This window comes from Tachysurus fulvidraco, chromosome 10 (genome assembly GCF_022655615.1).
Source record: "Tachysurus fulvidraco isolate hzauxx_2018 chromosome 10, HZAU_PFXX_2.0, whole genome shotgun sequence".
Taxonomy (NCBI): domain Eukaryota; kingdom Metazoa; phylum Chordata; class Actinopteri; order Siluriformes; family Bagridae; genus Tachysurus; species Tachysurus fulvidraco.
In genome coordinates, this window is record NC_062527.1 from 6,256,811 (window position 1) to 6,277,647 (window position 20,837).

General features: G+C 45.2%; 1 protein-coding gene across 2 annotated transcripts in view; it reads right to left on the reverse strand.

The window, feature by feature from the left end:
* Positions 1–20,837, reverse strand: part of peak1 (pseudopodium-enriched atypical kinase 1) — a 63,074-nt gene that overhangs the window by 30,063 nt on the left and 12,174 nt on the right. Inside the window, exons 2-3 of one of the 2 annotated variants that reach the window (XM_027163826.2) lie at positions 12,144–12,199; positions 2,670–2,728 (exon numbers count right to left, since the gene is read on the reverse strand). The gene's annotated coding sequence lies outside the window, so the exon portion shown is untranslated. The remainder of the gene's footprint in view (positions 1–2,669; positions 2,729–12,143; positions 12,200–20,837) is intronic. The other variant, XM_027163825.2, reaches the window with a different exon arrangement.

The following is a 20,837-nucleotide window of genomic DNA, read 5'->3' on the forward strand; positions in this document are numbered from 1 at the left end:
GAAAAAGTCTCTGTATTTATTATCTACACAAGTGTTGAGATCTTCCTTGACGTTCCGAGATTCGTCAGCGTGGCACTTTGCAGTCACGCTTAGGCTTCACCGTATCTCCCACTCATGCACTACTTGCATCCATGTTGAATATCTATGTTGTTAAAAGTGAAACCCACCAGACTCCAGAAACTCCCACATCCCACCCTCACCACCAGCACATCTGCTTATTACGGGAAGAATAACTCCTAAATCCATAATGCAGCACTACGGAGTGTCGGCTTTCCCACAGAGGCTCATTAATGATTCAGACTGTTTTTAATGTGATTTAAAGTGCAGCGCTTTGCATTAAGGCTCCCTGCACTAACACGACGCGTCGCCTTAATTAATGCTCATTAACAGACTAGGAACTTCAGAGCTTACAAACAATAAATAATATAAACAGAACGCAGCTAACGTGTATTAACCGCTGTAAAACCCAGAAACAGTGTTTGTTTACTTGGTAAAATATGTCTATAAACACTGCTTGAAGAGAGCTGATCGCTTCGGTTAGGTTGATAATGCGGCTGTTAGCTACTTTAGTTACTTGTTGCGTATGTACACGGCTTGTCCACGTGAACTGGGATATAGAATGTCTTCTTTACGCAAAATGTTGGTATTTAACGAACCCAGAGAGTCGATTCACTCTCTGTCTGTCTGTCTATTACTATATACTTGTAATAAGATACAAACTGGCTCTATAAGGTGTTACAGTACAGTACAGCTAAGAGCTCCATGTGAAAATAAGGCACGTTTTCTGACCAATCAGATTCGAGAATTTAACCGACCAATCAGATTCGAAACCTTCTGGAAACTTCGTTCTGTAACAGTTTTGTGAACTGGAGCTCATATTTTCTGTGCAAACTGCAAATGAGGCTCGTGGGTAAAGAACGGAGATGTTTGTTAGGAGATGTGAGCGGCCAACAAGCCATTTACATTCGGAGCTTCGGTTCATCAGTCACAACAGACAAGAGGATGAAGTTATATGTGCAGTGTGGTTGGTAATGCTAGACTAGATCTCCAAAATAAATCTATTAAACATAAACTAGCACTCCTCTACTTTCTGGCCTGAGGCAAGCTGGAGTGTCAACTATTCTGCAAAACACATGACAGCAAACACACACACACACACACACACACACACACCGAGGCAAAAAGAAATGCACGACATTTCTGGTGCTGCTTCAGCTCTCGCTAATAATTGGAAACACCATGGCACGATCATTCGGTGTGGATATGTAGCGCTGCACAAGCAAACTTGAGACATGAGGCACTCAAAAGCAGTGGATAACGAGACACCCTTCACTCTGCTGAGTTCAAAGTCTTCTTCGTTTGTGTGTGTGTGTGTGTATGTGTGTGTGTGTATGTGTGTGTGTGTGTAGTCCCCTACATCTTTGTGAAACAGCAAAGCATCTGACAGATTCCAGTGATATTCATTAGCAACCTCTCTCCTCTCCCTTGCCTCCTCTGTGTGTGTGTGTGTGTGTGTGTGTGTGTGTGTGTGTGTGTGTGTGTGTGTGCGCGCGTGAGAGAAAGAGAAAGAGCCCAAGATCATAAGAGCCATGATGAGAATGATGAGAGGCTTAGCTCCAGCTGACTGGATGAGTTTCAGAAGACTGAACAAGCTGGAGCACACACTAAGTGCGTGTGCGCGCACACACACACACACACACACACACACACACACACACACACACACACACACACACACACACACACACACACACACACACACACAGAGTCTGGCAGTTCAGCTTTAGCTTATCCCCATGTCAGTCAGTTATGAAGTTTCAGCTTTGGTGGGTTGAGTGTTTGGGAACAAACTCGAGGGGTTGTGAATAATATGACACAGCTGAGCCTCCCTCATATCTCACATATCTCCCTCCCGCCCTCCCTCCCTCCCTCTCTCTCTCTCTCTCTCTCTCTCTCTCTCTCTCTCTCTCTCTCCCCCCCCTCTCTCCATCTCCCTGAACTGAAGGTCTGTTTATGGACTTGAAATGTTTCATGCTTACTCTTGTACTTCCTGTTGCACTTTGTGTGCGTGTGTGTGCGTGTGTGTGTGTGTGTCCTGCATCTCAAAGGCCACATGCATCTGCATCTCAAAGGCCACAAAGACCAATGGTCTTTTTTCTATTTATTATTTCTACAGGCGCTAAATCGGTGCGGCTTCGTTCACGCGTCGGCTATAAAACGGCTAAATATCACATTTGTGCTGTAACCGTTTGGCTATACGGAGCCGTCAGGAACGGCGTAAAAGGTTGTTGTATGCAGATGTAATGAATAAATCATGACTGGTTTGTCCCAGGTTGGTCGGTGTGACGTTTTCTGTAAAGGTGTGCACATATAAGTGTGAACAGGAGCGTTCGCATTTCTGTCAGAAGTCCAGAAAGTCCATTTTAAACCTTTAGGTAAAGGAAGCATGCCTTCAGACAGCATCAGCATATAATCATACTCACTCAGCCGAACCCAGATGAAAGACACACTCTCTCTCACACACACTCTTCTTCTTAATGCTCTGTGTGTGTGTGTGTGTGTGTGTGTGTGTGTGTGTATGACATATCACCATACCAGACACCTAATCCCCCTTTCCTTAAACATTGTTCCAGCATCATATGAGAGGTTTTGGGGTCGTTTCTACTCACCCAATCTGAACTGCGCTTCTCTTCCACAGCGTGTTTTCTTTTCAGCACAGCTGGGAGATCTGCAGGAAGAAGAGAAAAGCTTTAATGCATGCACAGAGAGCTAAGCATCCATCAAAAAAAAAAAAAGAAAAAAGAAAAAAAAGCTAATACATTCTGCTTAATGCTTTTACAAGGCAAAATGTCTGTGTAATGATGCTGGGAAAAGCGTCGGGTTTACGACACGTTCATTAGCAAAGCTCTGCTTCAGGGTTTAAATCGAAATCAGTGCACATATTAGATATCTGCACTTTTTATTAGAAAATGTGACAATCTGCATCAACTGGATGAGCTGGGACGCATTCGGAGGATTTTGGAAAAGCTGAAAATGCTAAAATATTTACACGCTGGCTGACTGACACTCATCACCCTCACAACCCCACCCTCACAACCCCACAATCCCACCCTCACACCCACACAACCCCACCCTCACAACCCCACAATCCCACCCTCACACCCACACAACCCCACCCTCACAACCCCACAATCCCACCCTCACACCCACACAACCCCACCCTCACAACCCCACCCTCACACCCACACAACCCCACCCTCACACCCACACAACCCCACCCTCACAACCCCACTCTCACAACCCCACCCTCACACCCACACAACCCCACCCATACAGCCTCACAATCCCACCCTCACAACCCCACCCTCACAACCCCACCCTCACAACCACACAACCCCCACCCTCCCAACCCACACTCACAACCCCACAATCCCACCCTCACACCCACACAACCCCACCCTCACAACCCCACCCTCACAACCCCACAATCCCACCCTCACAACCCCACAATCCCACCCTCACACCCACACAACCCCACTTTTACAACCTTACAACCCCACAATCCCACCCACAATCTCACAACCCCACCCATACAGCCTCACAATCCCACTCACACAACCCTACCCACACAACCCTACCCTCACAACCCCACAATCCCACTCTTACAACCTTACAATCCCATCCTCACAATCCCACCCACACAATCCCACCCTCACAACCCCACAATCCCACACACACAACCTTACCCTCACAACCTCACAATCCCACCCACACAACCCTACCCTCACAACCTCACAATCCCACCCACACAACACTACCCTCACAACCTCACAATCCCACCCTTACAACCCCACCCTCCCACCCTCACAACCCCACCCACACAACCTCACAATCCCACCCTCACAACCTCACAATCCCACCCTCACAATCCCACCCTTACAACCCCACCCTCACAAGTCCGTCCACACATCCCCTTTAATAACACCCCCACCCCCAATCCCACTGCATTCCTCATACATGCTTGAAAAAAAGTCAAATATTTTTGAAAAATCTCAGAAAAGTGAATAAGTGATTTAGGGAATCTGTTGCAGTACTGACATCATGACTCACTTTCTGTGTGTGTGTGTGTGTGAGAGAGACAGAGAGAGACAGAGAGAGAGAGAGAGAGAGAGAGAGAGAGAGAGAGAGAGAGAGAGAGAGAGAGAGAGAGAGACAGATCCTCCGAGTGTGCGTGTGCTTTTTAATGGTGTCGGTAAGCAGCTAATATAAACTGTGCTCTAAACCACCAACCTAGTTATTACAGCAACTTCACACACACCCAATCGCACACAAACACACACACAGTGCCTCTGGAATCTTCACTCATTTACCATCCGTCTGTCTTTCTCCCTTCCTTCCGCTCGAAAACGGCTACAGACGCAGAATTCCAATCTACTCGTGTGTAAAAACTACAAACCAAGTCGCCGGTGAACTGAACCTGAATGGATGCTGCGAGCAGGACATGTTTGTGAACCCTACTGCTGACGACTACCAAAGGTTCTCTCGAGTTGCTTCAGTTTCCCATAAAAGAAAACAAACAGCAATTGAAACTGCTGAGACATTAATGAAGATAATGCAACCAGTAGATGGATGAAGACCAGCAGTTCTCATGTTACACAGACGATTATACCTTAATAAAACCATTAACAAAGCAGAAGGAGCGCAGAGTCATCGAGGCTTTGTAAACAGATATAAAATCCGATTTGTGCGCAATTCATTCTGCTAAAACATTTTCACAGTCTAGAGGAAGAAAGATGGAGTGAACACGGTGAGAACACGGTGAGAACACGGTGAGAACTTCGGCAGGTGATTAGAGGTCTCTGATGCAGGCGTTTCACCTACCAGCCTTCCGTTAGCGTTTAAATCTCATGTATTAATGAAAGCCGACAGCGCTCGCTTGCTTCACCTCAGCAGATTGTGGGAATGTAAGTGAACTGTCACCATGTTCTCCCATTCAGTGTCTGTCTCAAACCCTGAACAGACGAGCTACACAAATTTATAACGCAGGAGGTTTGTGAATCACACACAGACACACACAGAGACACACACAGAGACACACACACAGACACACACAGAGACACACACAGACACACACAGAGACACACACAGAGACACACACAGAGACACACACACACAGACACACACACACAGACACACACACACAGACACACACACAGACACACACACAGACACACACACACAGACACACACACACAGACACACACACACAGACACACACACACAGACACACACACACAGACACACACACACAGACACACACACACAGACACCCACACACAGACACCCACACACAGACACCCACACACAGACACCCACACACAGACACCCACACACAGACACCCACACACAGACACCCACACACAGACACCCACACACAGACACCCACACACAGACACCCACACACAGACACCCACACACAGACACCCACACACAGACACCCACACACAGACACCCACACACAGACACCCACACACAGACACCCACACACAGACACCCACACACAGACACCCACACACAGACACCCACACACAGACACCCACACACAGACGCACACAGACACCCACACACAGACACCCACACACAGACACACGCGCACGCACACACACCGACAGAGACACACACACACCGACAGAGACACACACACACCGACAGAGACACACACACACACACACACACACACCGACAGAGACACACACACACACACAGACAGAGACACACACACACACACCGACAGAGACAGAGACACACACACACAGACAGAGACACACACACACACACACACAGACAGAGACAGAGACATACACACACACACAGACAGAGACACACGCACACACACAGACAGAGACAGAGACACACGCACACACACAGACAGAGACAGAGACACACGCACACACACAGACAGAGACAGAGACACACGCACACAGAGACACACACACACAGACACACACACACACACACACACACACACAGACACACACACGCACACAGAGACACACACACACACAGAGACACACACACACACACACAGAGACACACATACACACAGACACACACACACACACACACCTTTCTCACTGTATTCTCCTCCATCTCTGTTCTTTTGTGCTTTCCGTCTCTCAGAGCGCCGCAGATTTATTACACAACAAACAGAATTGACACAGGAAGTGATTCGCTGCTTCAGTTGTAAAACTGCTGTAGTATTTACAGGTTTAGTATTTTATTAAAAAACAACAAAAAGAAGTTCTTCCCAAAAGCTGAAGTGATACATTAATAGCTTCGGTTTAATTAAATGAGTAAAAGACATCATTCACACAAACCTCCTGCATGCTTCAAGCCTGTAACACACTCATTTAACATTTTTCACTAAATTAGTTCTTCTGGTTAAAAAATGATCATGACACGTTTTGGGTGTCGTGTGTCGTTCTCCGTCTCTCATGTTGATCGCCGAAATGTCTGATGAGACGGATGTGTTTAACATGTCAGCACAAAATCATTAGTCACTTCATACAATTCTGCAACACAACACCTCCATCTCTCTGTTTCTCCTCCCCAACTATATGGTGTACACACACACACACACACACACACACACACACACACACACACACAGACATACACATACATATACACACACAGTACATATACACACAGACACACACACAGACATACACACAGACATACACACACGCGCACACACACATATACAGAAATACTTATACATATACACACAGTACATATATACACACAGTACATATATACACACAGTACATATACACACACACACAGACATACATATACACACAGTACATATACACACACACAGACATACATATACACACAGTACATATACACACACACACACACACAGACATACATATACACACAGTACATATACACACACACAGTACATATACACACACACAGTACATATACACACACACACAGACATACATATACACACAGTACATATACACACAGTACATATACACACACACAGACATACATATACACACAGTACATATACACACACACACACACACACAGACATACATATACACACAGTACATATACACACACACAGTACATATACACACACACAGTACATATACACACACACACAGACATACATATACACACAGTACATATACACACACACAGACATACATATACACACAGTACATATACACACACACACACACACAGACATACATATACACACAGTACATATACACACACACAGTACATACACACACACACACACACACACAGTACATACACACACACACACACACACACACACACACACACACACACACACACACACACAACATACACACACACACCCACCCACACACACCCACACCCACCCACACACACGGTTTAGATCTGCTCTGCCCTCCAGAAGAGCTTCACATTTCATCTGGCACAGGATCTTTTTGCCGGTTGCTAGGAAAGGGGCTCTGACCGGAAAGAGAAGTACGCATGAACAGTTGTGACAAAACCAGGCACCACTGAGACGAAGACAGCCCGAGAAATAATAATAATATAATAATAATAAAATAATAATAATAATAATAATAATAGAAAAATAATAATAATAATAATAATAATAAAAGTAACAATAATGATGACGCTGCCATCCTACAGGCACAATGGAAGAAGCCAGGAGGATTAAAGAGCTGCTGTGCTTGTGGTCAGGACTGAAGCGTCCTCACACTCTCATTAACCAGCATTCAAATGAGGAGAGCAGCGGCACTACAAAACTGTAGGAGAGCTCCAAGAGCTCTGTTTGTGTTACTGTAGAGTTAGAAAGCACACACACACACACACACGCGCGCTCTCCATGTGGACAGATGAGAAGTAACTTTCTAAACGCACCGAGCTAAATTGACCTAGATTAATAATCGCTTCCAGTCTTTCACAGGGTTCAGTGTGTGCCTGCGTGTGCTTTTAAACACAAACACACACAGAGAGAGAGAGAGAGAGAGAGAGAGAGAGAGAGAGAGACAATAAGAGTGAGATTAGCTCTCAGAGAGAATGATAAATGGTGTAATGGCAGAGCTGCTCTAAAGCATCACCTAATCAGAGAGAGAGAGAGAGAGAGAACAACAACCTTTTGGTCTCTCGAAATCCTTACATTAGCACTCTGCTCTGGTGCTCACGCACCTACAAACACCTCAAGGCTCTCACACACACACACACACACACACACACACACACACACACACACACACACACAGACTTGAGTGGTGCGATCCATCAGAAAGCTAAAGTGTTTACGGGAAATCATGCATGCTAAAATCTTCTCCTGCATCTACATCATCCACATTCCATGTTGCTTCATCTCATTCCAAAAAGACGGAAAGGCCTGAGGTGTGAACGAACACACACACACACACACACACACACACACACACACACACGCACGCACGCACGCACGCACGCACACACACACCCATACACACACGCATACACGCACACAAAACAATAACTAAACAATAGGGTCAGAACAGCTTCCTTCCTTCCTTCCTTCCTTCTCTCTCTCTCTGCTTTCTATCAGTCCAACACTTTAGAGCATCATCATGTGAATTAAGTGGCTCATAAACAGGAAGCACACAAACGTGTGGCCAAGCGTGTGGAGACACCAGACTGACATCCGACCCAAAACATAACCACTTAACCAAACTGCTCTTTTCTTCTAATTCAAAAGGTCCCAAACTATTTCAGTATCCAGAAATAAAGGAGTGTTCCTTCGTTTAGAGTTGGAACAGAATAGAGTTGTCTTCTAAAGCGGTGATTCTGTTAAAGAGTCACATTTTTAATATTACATGATGAAAAAAAAAAAAACTTCAAACATTCACCGTGACAGAAACCAATAGATTCTGCTCACCAGGAAGCGGAAATAGATTTTTCTAACCCTTCCGTGTGGCGTACGGCTCATCTGCCGCTACGTTCGGGTGGAGTGCTGCTTTCTTTGCCTCGTTTTGGAGTTGATAACGTGTACAGATGTACTCCAGTGTTTTTGTGGAGCTTCGTAGTATGTGCAGTGTGTTATAACGGTCATACTAGAGGAGCTCTGTCTTGTAGCCATGAGATACCTCCTTAGGAATCTGTGTGTGTGTGTGTGTGTGTGTGTGTGTGTGTGTGTGTGTGTGTGTGTGTGTGTGTGTGTGTGTGTGTGTTTGAGAGAGGGAGAGAAAGTTCAAAGATAAAGATTGAGGTGTTTTCTGAATTACATCATATAACATTTCCATCTGCTGTATTTTCAGGACCTGGGCTTTGCCATGATTAGAGAAGACGAGCACAATTTCTGGGGGTTGGAGTGAGCTCACTCGGGTGAGGTTTGGGCATCGTGCCTACTGTGCTAATGATCGTCGCTGTGCAGGAGTTTTGCTAAATCCATGATGCACTGCAAAATCAGCAACGCACCGTCTGGTTTGAGTAGCTGGTCACCGAGTATCTCAAACTCCACCAGGACCTGAAAAGGCTTCTATAATTATTCTTTAAGGGTGCTTTCACCCCTATAGTTCGGTTCATTTGGTCCGGACCAAAAGCAAATAGATGATACATTGTAGCTTTTTAGCAGTTTTGGTTCCTTTTCACACCACACTGATCGTTCTGTTCCGCACCAGTCGAAACGAACCAAAATGCAGTCATGTGATAACATCCACATCACTCATTGGCCATATTGAGCGTATTTCCTAAACCGCTTCTCGATTGGTCAGAATAAACGTGCGGGAAATTTCAACGAAACTCCGGAAGTAAACAAAAAGAGGAAAATACAGCATACAGTACACCATGGAGAGACGACTGCACGCTGCAATTATGTTTGTGGTTGTAATCTACTACATCGCTTGTATACAGCATTCTATCCAAAGTCTTCATTTTCAGAATGAAGGCGCGGATGCGGCTTGAAAATATCATTTGAATGCACTGCAAACGGCGAAGACGCATCGCAAGACACTTCAGGAGGCAGCGAGCATTACTTTTGCGAAATTGTGACATGCTCATCTTCCGAAAATACTGCCAACGACCCACTACGGCAGCTGGTTTAGTCCAAAATGCGCAATACTTTTTGCAGTTAGGTCTATTCAATCTCGGAGCGTGTTCTCACCACAAACGAACCGTACCAGAGTTCGTTTGAAAGCGTACCGAGACCACCTCTTCAAGGAGGTCTCGGTACGCTTGTTTGGTCCACTTTTGGTGCGCACCAGAGTTCGAGTGCTGCGTTCTCACCTGCCCAAACGAACCGCACCAAATGAGCAATCGAACTCTGCTACGATTCAACCGAACTAAACAAGGCAGGTGTGAAAGCACCCTGACTTTATTCTCCTAAATGTTTTCCTGTGTAGAAACTTCACATGCAATCATTTCAAGTGATACTACTGTATATGCGTTCATGTTTAATGCCCGTGAAATAATATTGACGGTAAATATGGAAGAAGCTTCCTGCACTTTATCCAAAAGTCTCGTCTCCACCATGTTCTTGTCTGTCAGATACCCGTTGCAGAACTTCTGTGGTTTGTTCAGAAGCATTTCTGTAACCCACCGTTCTCTAGGAGAAGGATTACTTGTTCAGATTTTTGTCCGATGGTGCCGTCATGAACGTAAAGCTACATGATTCCACTGTCAGGGTTTTTCTTTACATCTCAGAGCATTAGATGATGGTCTGAAGTCTCTTGAAGGCCATGTGTTTTTGTAACCAATCTTTCTCACTGTACCACGGTCATCTCCATTTCACATGGATCTGAGATGGCCTTCTAAGCCTTTTCAGATTATTGAGCATCACCAGGTTCTTCTCTAAGGTCCTCACTGATATCTGTTCTTCTTGGCATGACGTAGACGTACATGGAAATGCTCCAGAACACCGAACTGCATTCGAGATCTGCATTCATAACGGCCTTCTTAAGGGTTTAACTCATCTTCCTCTTCCTATTAGTTATTCCCTTAATGACTACAGAAATTAGACACACTTGTTTTCCACCACCAGGTTTCTGAAGGTTACTGAAGGACGCCATGTTGAGATCGGCTGCGAGTTCACATGGGATCGAACAGAAAGCGGGTTTGCTTTTTCCTTTGTCCCATGACTGTTATTGCCTGCCTGAGTCTGTTGAGCATTTTTACCATAATGACCTCACTTATTATCTTAACGGCATCCAGACCAATTAGGTCACCGAGCAGACTTTATACTGAGCCATTCCAGGGATGCATTTTTGTTGAAGAAAGAGTGAGAGAGACAGCGGAGTCCATATTTGTTGATCTGTAACCATGTTCGTCATCACGCATCCATCTATAGTCTGGCGCAGCCCAGGACATGGTGCTAGCTCGATGCAGGGCATGATCACACTCACTCATTCACACTAACACATGTCTCTAGCCCGGGCAGAGAAACCCGAAGAACCAGGTAGAACCCTTAAGTACAAGGAAGGGTGGAGGCAGGAATCAAATCCCCAACCCTGGAGGTGCGACGAAAACCACTAAGCCACCTTTTCCCCCATAATCTCCTTTAACTGAAACATTAATCTGTTTAAGACTTCGACACAAACAATGTTCGACGCCGGTCAAGTTGCAAAGCACGCGTTACTACAGAAATCCATATTGTGCAAAACATCTTGTAACATCTGTGGCCTGTGGAATGGAGATGTACCGACAGAAACGCTTGTTACCGTGAAACGTATTTATTTTGGCAACACTGAGAAGCCAACGTGCTCATAATGTTCATTCCTAGTGCACAGCATGCATTAATAACCCAGCTTTTAGTAATAGCCTGTAGTAAACTCCAGCTTTATAGTTTGGGACATGTTTGGGCATGTCCGTATGCCTCTGACCGTGGTCATGAGAAACGAGCCCTCACACCCCTTTCTGGCGGTTTGAGCTCCCGCTCCCACACCCACGTGTCACTACATTCTTCAGTGTACACAGTGTGTGTGCGTTTGGACGTGCTTCCACATCCGGAAAACATACCCACTCTGCCTCCTACACACAAACGTCAAGAGGAACCTCACGGTTCTTACACGTCCTTAACGACGTTAGCCGGCCAGCAGAAGTTATCAGAAGTTTATTCGGATAAAGCACACACCCACCTGGCACTTGACTGGCGTGAGAGCAAAAATGTTCCTTATGATCCTTAAAACTTTACCTAAAGGATAAAAAAAAAAAAAAAACAAGGCTGAAAGGAGAACCTCCTCCATGTGGTGAGACCTGCTTTCATTTAAAACACATCAGTTACCTCGGTCTGGCCAGAGCAGAGCGCAGCAGTGCATCCTTGTCTTACTCTTTACAGCCCATTGCATAAATCTCTCATCATGCAGTGAGAGAGAGAGAGAGAGAGAGAGAGAGCATGAAAAAGACTATATAAGGTCTTTGTTTCTTGACACTAAAAGACTGTTTACTCTCAGCTTTCCTTCAGCTCTCCTTTTTAAGACAACTCCTAGTGAAGCTCCTGCATATCCGCTGGAGAGAACCGTGAGAGCAGACGTACTACATTACGGGTTGTTCGATTGGGACAGAATTTTAAAAAGGTCCGTAATCCATGACATTACGTCCGTTTTGAGACGTGGCTCATGATAGCCACGACGACGGCAGATATTTTTAAGACCCAAAGATCATCTGTTGTGTGTGAAATCGCTAAGTAGGTCACGGTCACGCGTGGAATTGACCGATGGGGTGTTTCGGCTCCGGCGTGCCGTCTAGCCGACGCAATTGCCACCGAGCAAAACAAATACTTTTCAGACAGGTCGGAAGCCGAGCGGCACGATCGAGCCCCGGTGTGCAGACGTGGATACAAACGTTTTTGGTCACACTAGCTCCCTGCAATGTCCACCCTGACCACCAGAGGTCAGGATCTCCAGAATTTCTGCTTTTGGTTAATTTCCTGTAATTTCACGCACCAGGATGCCCAGAAGTCCTTGCATCTTTTAAATCTTTCCATCTTCTGAGTAATTCAGAGCCATGATCCACGAATTGCTTTCATGTCTCGTACTAGCGGATATGCCCTTTTAGTGGATGTCCGTGCCTTTGACTACAGAATAACTCCCTGTGTCAGTTATCAGAGCAGGGACTCACATCATGGACTCACAACTTCCCATGGAACCAACCAGCACTATGGGTTCAGTTTCCCGCAGATACAAAACTGTACAAAATAACTCCTACGCTTCCGCAGCTTGGGGGAACTTGGGAAGCGTCTGTGTAGCTTCAGAAGCTATGAAGGGAGTCTACATGAAAGTCAGTGCATGAAACTCCAGGTGGACTGGGTTGTAAGCGACCACCCCAAGGTCTTGCCTGGGGTTATGATGGTCTGGTTCTCTAGCACACACTCCAGCTATGTCCTTTACTTTTCCCTTGTAAAGTCTTGCCACCTAAAAAATAATCACAGACCCCCCCGGCTAACCTTCAGAGACCCCACTCTGAAATCCAAGGATGTGGTAGACCATGTCAAATTAAATGCATTTATGGATCCCTGGCCTCTAGAGAAGGGGAACAAAAACACAAAAACATTCTGCGACAAGCTGGAGGTCAAGCTAAGAGTTTGAAAAGATGGCGAAAAGGCGAAGGTTTTTTTTTTTTTCAAATGTATCGGAATTACATGGCACTTGTTCGATGAATTTGAATAAAGTCGAAATGTTACGAAATATTATAGCACAAAAAAAAAAGACAACATCGATGCAAAAATTAACAACAGTCCACGATGAAAGTAAAAGCAAATACAGTGTGACTGAGGAGAGACATCAGGAGAACTGAGAACGTTGTGGTGAAGGTATTATACTGTGTTATTAAGTCTGATTCTATCTACTCAGTATCCACAATCTGTAGAAGTGTGTAAAGAGGAACACTGAGTCGTCCCTGGCACAAAGAAGTTACATAACAGCTCCCTCTGTGACTGGCAGACAGCACATTTCTAAAGTTCGGGCCTAAACATATCCATCAGTCGAACTTTTATGATGTTCAGAGCTCCCAGTTTCCCGCCCTGCTGTTTTTAATACCCTCTCATCAACTTCTTTGCAACTCGGTGGAACCTCCGTATTTAGTTGAAGCTGATCCCAGAATGCGCCAGAATCCTTCTCGGCAGACCAAACCGCTCCGAAACGCGATACGGCGTTAAAAGGATATCGCCTCAGCTATGTAGTTCTGGCCATGCCGAGCACGCTTGACGTGAACCATCCTGTCACGGTGCTGTTGTAACGTACGTGTTCTTCTCTTCAGAGAGAGTTCAGGAGGTAGAGCGTGAGAGCGGCTGACTCGAGGACACGCTGTTCTGCTGCTAGGCGGAGAAAACCTACACCTTTCAACCTACACGAGCATGAAATGGAACACAAAGGCACTAAACACTTCAGTTTGCAAAGCTTTATTTATCATCCTTACTAGATACCTGAAGATTCATTTGAATGCGTAACAAACAGCTTTGGAAAATGAACACGTTTTATTGGGTTGCAGGCATGAACACGTCAGCTAATTTCACACAGTAAGGTTACAGAATGCCAAATGGCTTCAGGTTCACTATATACAGTATGTTCACTACACAGGGTAGAACAGGACATGACCGTGTATTGTAAGCACAAGAACACCACCAACCTGTCTGGATTTCATTTCATACACCCTCTCGAGAGCGGTGCGCGCGCACACACACACACACACACACACACACACACACACACACACACACACACACACACACACACATTCCCTTTGTCTACACCGAGACCCTGTCCAGAGCCTGTTGTGTCCACATCCATCTCCTGATACACTGTGAATGATCTGTTCTATAAAAGTATCCAATGCATTCCTTTCATTCTCTCTCCCTCTTACACACAAACACACACATACACAAAGACACACAAAGGCACACACAGACACACACAAAGACACACACAAAAGACACACAAAGACACACACACAAAAAGACACACACAAAGACAGACACAAAGACAGACACACACACACACAAAGACACACACACACACACAAAGACACACAAAAGAAACAAAGAGACACACACACACAAAGACACAGACACAGACACACACACAAAGACACACACACACTCAAAGACACACACACACTCAAAGACACACACACTCAAAGACACACTCAAAGACAAAGACACACTCAAAGACACACTCAAAGACACACTCAAAGACACACACACACAAAGACACACACACACAAAGACACACACACACAAAGACACACACACACAAAGACACACACACACAAAAGACACACACACACACACACACACACACACACAAAGACACACACACACAAAGACACACACACACAAAGACACGCACACACACACAAAGACACCCACACACACACAAAGACACCCACACACACACAAAGACACCCACACACACAAAGACACCCACACACACACACACACACACAAAGACACCCACACACACACACACACACAAAGACACACACACACACACACACACACAAAGACACACACACACACACACACACACACACACACACACAAAGACACACACACACACACACACACACAAAGACACACACACAAAGACACACACACAAAGACACACACACAAAGACACACACACACACACAAAGACACACACACACAAAGACACACACACACAAAGACACACACACACACACACACACACACAAAGACACACACACACACAAAGACACACACACACACACAAAGACACACACACACACACACACACACAAAGACACACACACACACACACACACACACAAAGACACACACACACACACACACACACACACAAAGACACACACACACACACAAAGACACACACACACACAAAGACACACAAAGACACACACACACACACACACACACACAAAGACACACACACACACACACAAAGACACATGATCCCAAAAGGGGAGGCTGAAGTTCACAGTGAACTTTATAAACTAAAACTTGGAGTGATTAAGAGAAAGTCTTTGCGTTTGTTCTTTGTGCTACCACAATACTTCAGAGCACGATATTTAACAGCTTTACTAGTGCACAGCTTCGGTCAGATCAGATGGGATTAGTTGCACTTGGGAAGCAGACCGAAGAGTCGCGCGTGACTGCAGTTTAAAAAAAAAGAAAAAAATAAAAATCAGCAGATAAACTCACACAAGCTTTGCTCCTCTAAGATTCCTCTAAATGTATTATAATCACCACAGCGACGAGGCGTCCTGACAGGAAACACGGAGGACGTTCAAAACGGAACCATTCTTTTTCTTGCACGGGGACCATTACGAAGTGACACAGCGCACATTCTTCTGGAACTTTTTTTTCTGGAAAGCAGACTGGAAAAAGTGGCACTATAATGACAGCACACACTAAGCATGTGTTTTACTCGCGTCACGCTTGTCTCATCTCCTACTGAGCACTGCTGCTGACATCCTTAAAAGCAAGGCCAAAACCTATCACCACGTAGGAACGCGACCCTAACGTGAGGGAATGAGCACAGCCACGTGTTAATAAGCTATGGCCATCGTGTTGAGGCCCTCAGCTGGCCTGCGTGTACGTACAGGCGTGTGTTTATCAGAACACGCAGTGTTTAGTCCAGATATAAAGACCACAGGTGTCGACATGCACACTTAATAAAATGCCTTCAGGAATCGTAAATAATAATAAAATTCCCTACAGAAGCATCTTGTAATACACATTTATTAAAGTCTTCTTTTTGCTCATATTTTAAATAATACACGTGTTCTCTTTATGCCCTGTAATACATCAGAGAAGCAGAATATGACCGAGGATTTAAATAGCGATGTCGTGATCGTTTATCATGCAGAACCTCGTTTGTACACGAGTACGGGAACAATTCGATTTTTATTCAAATTGTGTGTGACCTACAAAACGACGAACGTCTCAGTTCTACACACGGAGCAGTTTATTGGGAACAGCTGTACACCCACTCGCACGTTCCTGCAGTTAGCCGATCGTGTGGCTGCAGCACGGTGAAGAAAGTCGTGGCAAAATCAGGTCGAACGCTTCGGTTCACGTTCATGTCAAACGTCGGAACAAAAAAGCCCTGCCTATTGCCCCTTTTCCACCGAGGCAGTTCGAGTGCTTGTTCGGAGCCTAATTTAGAACCAGTTCTTTCTTTTTCGACAGCCAAAGCACCGGCTCTGAACCAGGAAAAGTGGTTCTTAAGTAGCACCAAAACGTTGCTGGTCTAGACTTAAGAACCGCTTGTGTCAGGAGCTGTGGGCAGGGTTACTGTTAGCGCATTTGATAATGTACCTTAAGTATACTAATGTTTAATACACTTTTACTTTACCGCAATATGATACATTATCAGCACACATGATAGTAGGTAGCTACATGCTAAGGCTAACTTTTTTCTGTGTTAATGATAAAATGACGTTATGTACTTTCTCGATTACAACCTCTGTTTTTACAGATTACACAGAGCTGCACGTACATGTTCCAGTCGCTGTGTTTGGATGCCAATGTAGGTTCACAAAGCCATGAGCATTAACAGTAAAGCAACATCCGCCATTGTTGATGTTGTGTTTGCCGTTGCTGCGCTAACGTTGCTGGGAAACGTGACACGTATACAGTGACGTCAGACTCGGCTCTGTGACGTCTCTCTACCGGTGGAAAGGCGAACCGGTTCTTAGAAGGTTCGCCAGTGGACCCAACTTTGAGCCAGCACCAGCACCAGCTCTGAACCAGCACCCGGTTCTTTTTGGTGGAAAAAAGGGGCATCTGGGACTTGGCATGGTTGTTGATGTCAGACAGGCCGGTTTGAGTATTTCAGAAAGTGCTGACAAAAATAAATCAAGTGGGCGAGATCGGATGGAAGAAAACATCAAAACTTGAGGTGGAGGAGCTCCAACACCAGAAGACCATGTCAGGTTCCACACAACTGTCAGACAGGAACAGGAATCCAAGACTACAATGGGCACCTACTGTACACTGGACAGACTGGGGGAGGGGGGGGGGGGGGAGTAAAAAAAGACCGTGCCACAATCAAAACCACTGGGCTCATATTTTTACCCCATTCTGATGTTCGACGTGAATATGAACTGAAGCCAAATGATCAGCTGATTAGATAAGTGCAGTGAATGAGTCGGTGTCCCTACTAGAAACGGTGCTCAATGTAAAAGTGTATCATTTAGAACAACAGGATCGAATACATGACACGGTATTAGTTCTGCTCTATTGCCAGTTCGCCGTGTTCTGAAAACGACACCAGGAAAACTAAAGACTTGTTTTTTTACCTCTTGCATTAGAGGCTGATAAAAAGCCTTAGGTTCAGTAAGATTTTGAGAAGAACAAGCAAGAACTCTCAATTAGTGTAAATCTTCACGATAGCCATAATGCTGTTTATTTATATTACTAAACCTGCGTTCATCTACAGACAGCGGTTGTGACGCATGGTGGTGTTTAACGTCTACTTCAAATACTTTTTTAGCATTATTTTATCAGTAATGGCCGTGTCATCGTGCTGTGGAACACGGAATAGAATCTCTTTGGCTCTGTACACTAGACTGCAGTGGGTCCACAGGAAGGCGCGTCACGGTGAGTGCAGCCACCCGTGGAAATGGCCAATGTGTTTGTACTTGGCAGTAATTACAGTTTGGTAGACTCCCAAGCTCCTAAGGCCTCTCCCTCGCTCTCTCTCTCTCTCTCTCCTTCATACACACACAATGCTGAACATCCAACCGCAACACGAATCATGCCCCTGTACTGCAAATCAGAGCAACCGTTAGCAATGACCTCTTTGTCTGGATGGATTTACGGCACGGCCTACGCACATAATTAAAGCTTAACAAGTCCTGTTGTAATTTGCCCAATTCCTTTGCTAATAATTTCCTCCAGAACAAATGACCGCAGGATGTCCAAGAGTGTCCAACATTTAATCCCGTAGTCATGAGTATGTTTAGGAAAGAGGGACAGCTCATTGGGCGGATTATTAATACGGAGCAGGAATGCCAGAGTCACATGACTGGTGCAGAGCCAAAGGGAACAGCAGGAAACATGCACAAGACATACCAGTGACAGAACACACACACACTTTTTTTCTCTCCTTCTTAAATACACACCTACAAATTCCACCTGTCCATCCAAACACAGAAATCAGACTTGGAGCGCATAACTGGTGCCAGGAAAAGACACACACACACACACACACACACACACACACACAGAGATTCCTAAGGCGGTATCTCATGGCCACAAGACAGAGCTCCTCTAGCTACTTCCTGTTTGGCACTGAGGCTTAATGACTCGACATTTTCTCTCTTGGTTGGCAGCCATAGTCGGAAATCTTTGCCCTAACCCGGCTGCGTGTGGTTCCAGCTTCATTTTCTGTCATCGCTTCTTAATACGCATTATCTACAGTGAAACTAGCTCAGCCTGACAATGATGACCACAAGGGCTGGAGGGAAAAATCAATTCGGTTACAAAGGATTGTCCAGTAAGGTCATACTTAAGATGTCACCGATCTAAAGGCACTCCACTTCCAGCGATTGCAAATGTTTCAGAGGTTATGCTGTGCTTTTCGATGATTTATAGAATTAACGCTGTGGAATGCCGGCGAGACCGTGTTCCTGTCCTCACCCTCGTTCTCAAAAACAAAACAAAAAAAAACGCAGCTGGTTGTTTTATCACGCAACCGCAAAACAAACCCTGAAGACCGCCACATGCTGGGAAACTTGACTGTCACAATGGAGACTTCTTCCATAAACATCCCTTTAATACCTGAAACCTAACTGTATGTTTAACTTCGATAAACAAAACACGTTTGAAATCGGTTTCTAAATTAGTCTTAGGTTGTATGGCGGAGCCTCGCCGCATGGCTGTTACTATGGTAACGTATATCAAATATTACGAGTGCCTTAATATGGACGTCATTCACGTTACAGACAGAACTACCGTCTGAGCTGTGACGATGTGCAAAATTATACCGGCCATCAGACCGATCGGATTCAAGACCCGCATCCTCATGCTGTCCATCGCGCCGCCTTTATGCTGCTGTTGCGTCGGTCAGCCTTGTGCTCGGCTCTTCGTCATTTAACATTTGAAATCTTTTGCAAGAAGGAATTAGTGTTTAATCTGCCATGAACACAGAAACGACGCTGACCTGTTAGTTCCTTAGGAGCTCTTGGTTACAAAATTCTACTCGGCTATAAGCTGTTGTAGAAAGGACATTATTTCCTGTCCGGTGTCCCCCAAATGGATGAGGTTCCCTTCTGGGTCTGGTTCCTCTCAAGGTTTCCTCCTCGCCACCACCATCATGATTTCATTTTCCGTTTTACAATTTTTATTCTGTTCCTATACTTCTGTGAAGCTGCTCCGAGACAGCCAAGCTCCATTGTTACAGGACAAAACCCTTCAGGTTAGCTGTGCGACACTGAACACCCTCGAGTCTTTACCCAATCGGATGTTAAATGCATGTGTATTAAAGACAGTAATTCATCCAAAAACAGCGTGTGTGCGCTATTTATTAGGACCTTCAAGAAGCGCAGTCCGAGGAAACGTAACAAAAGGTAACAAACCCGCTATTCTACAGCTACAGTATGTTTTGAGTAAAGGATTACAACTAAATGACAGAGCTTGTGTGGCAAACCCCTACGAAAGCTTATCCTCTACCCGTAATCGCACCCACTGCCGTTTCCCTGCCAACTACAGCTGTAGTGCCCACAACTTCACATGACCTGTTCACCACCTACACACATCCACACACCCACACAAACTCTACACCACTCAGTCGCTCGCTCTCTATTTCCTATCTGCTGGCATTCTGTAGAGCTTTCTCTAATGCATCATT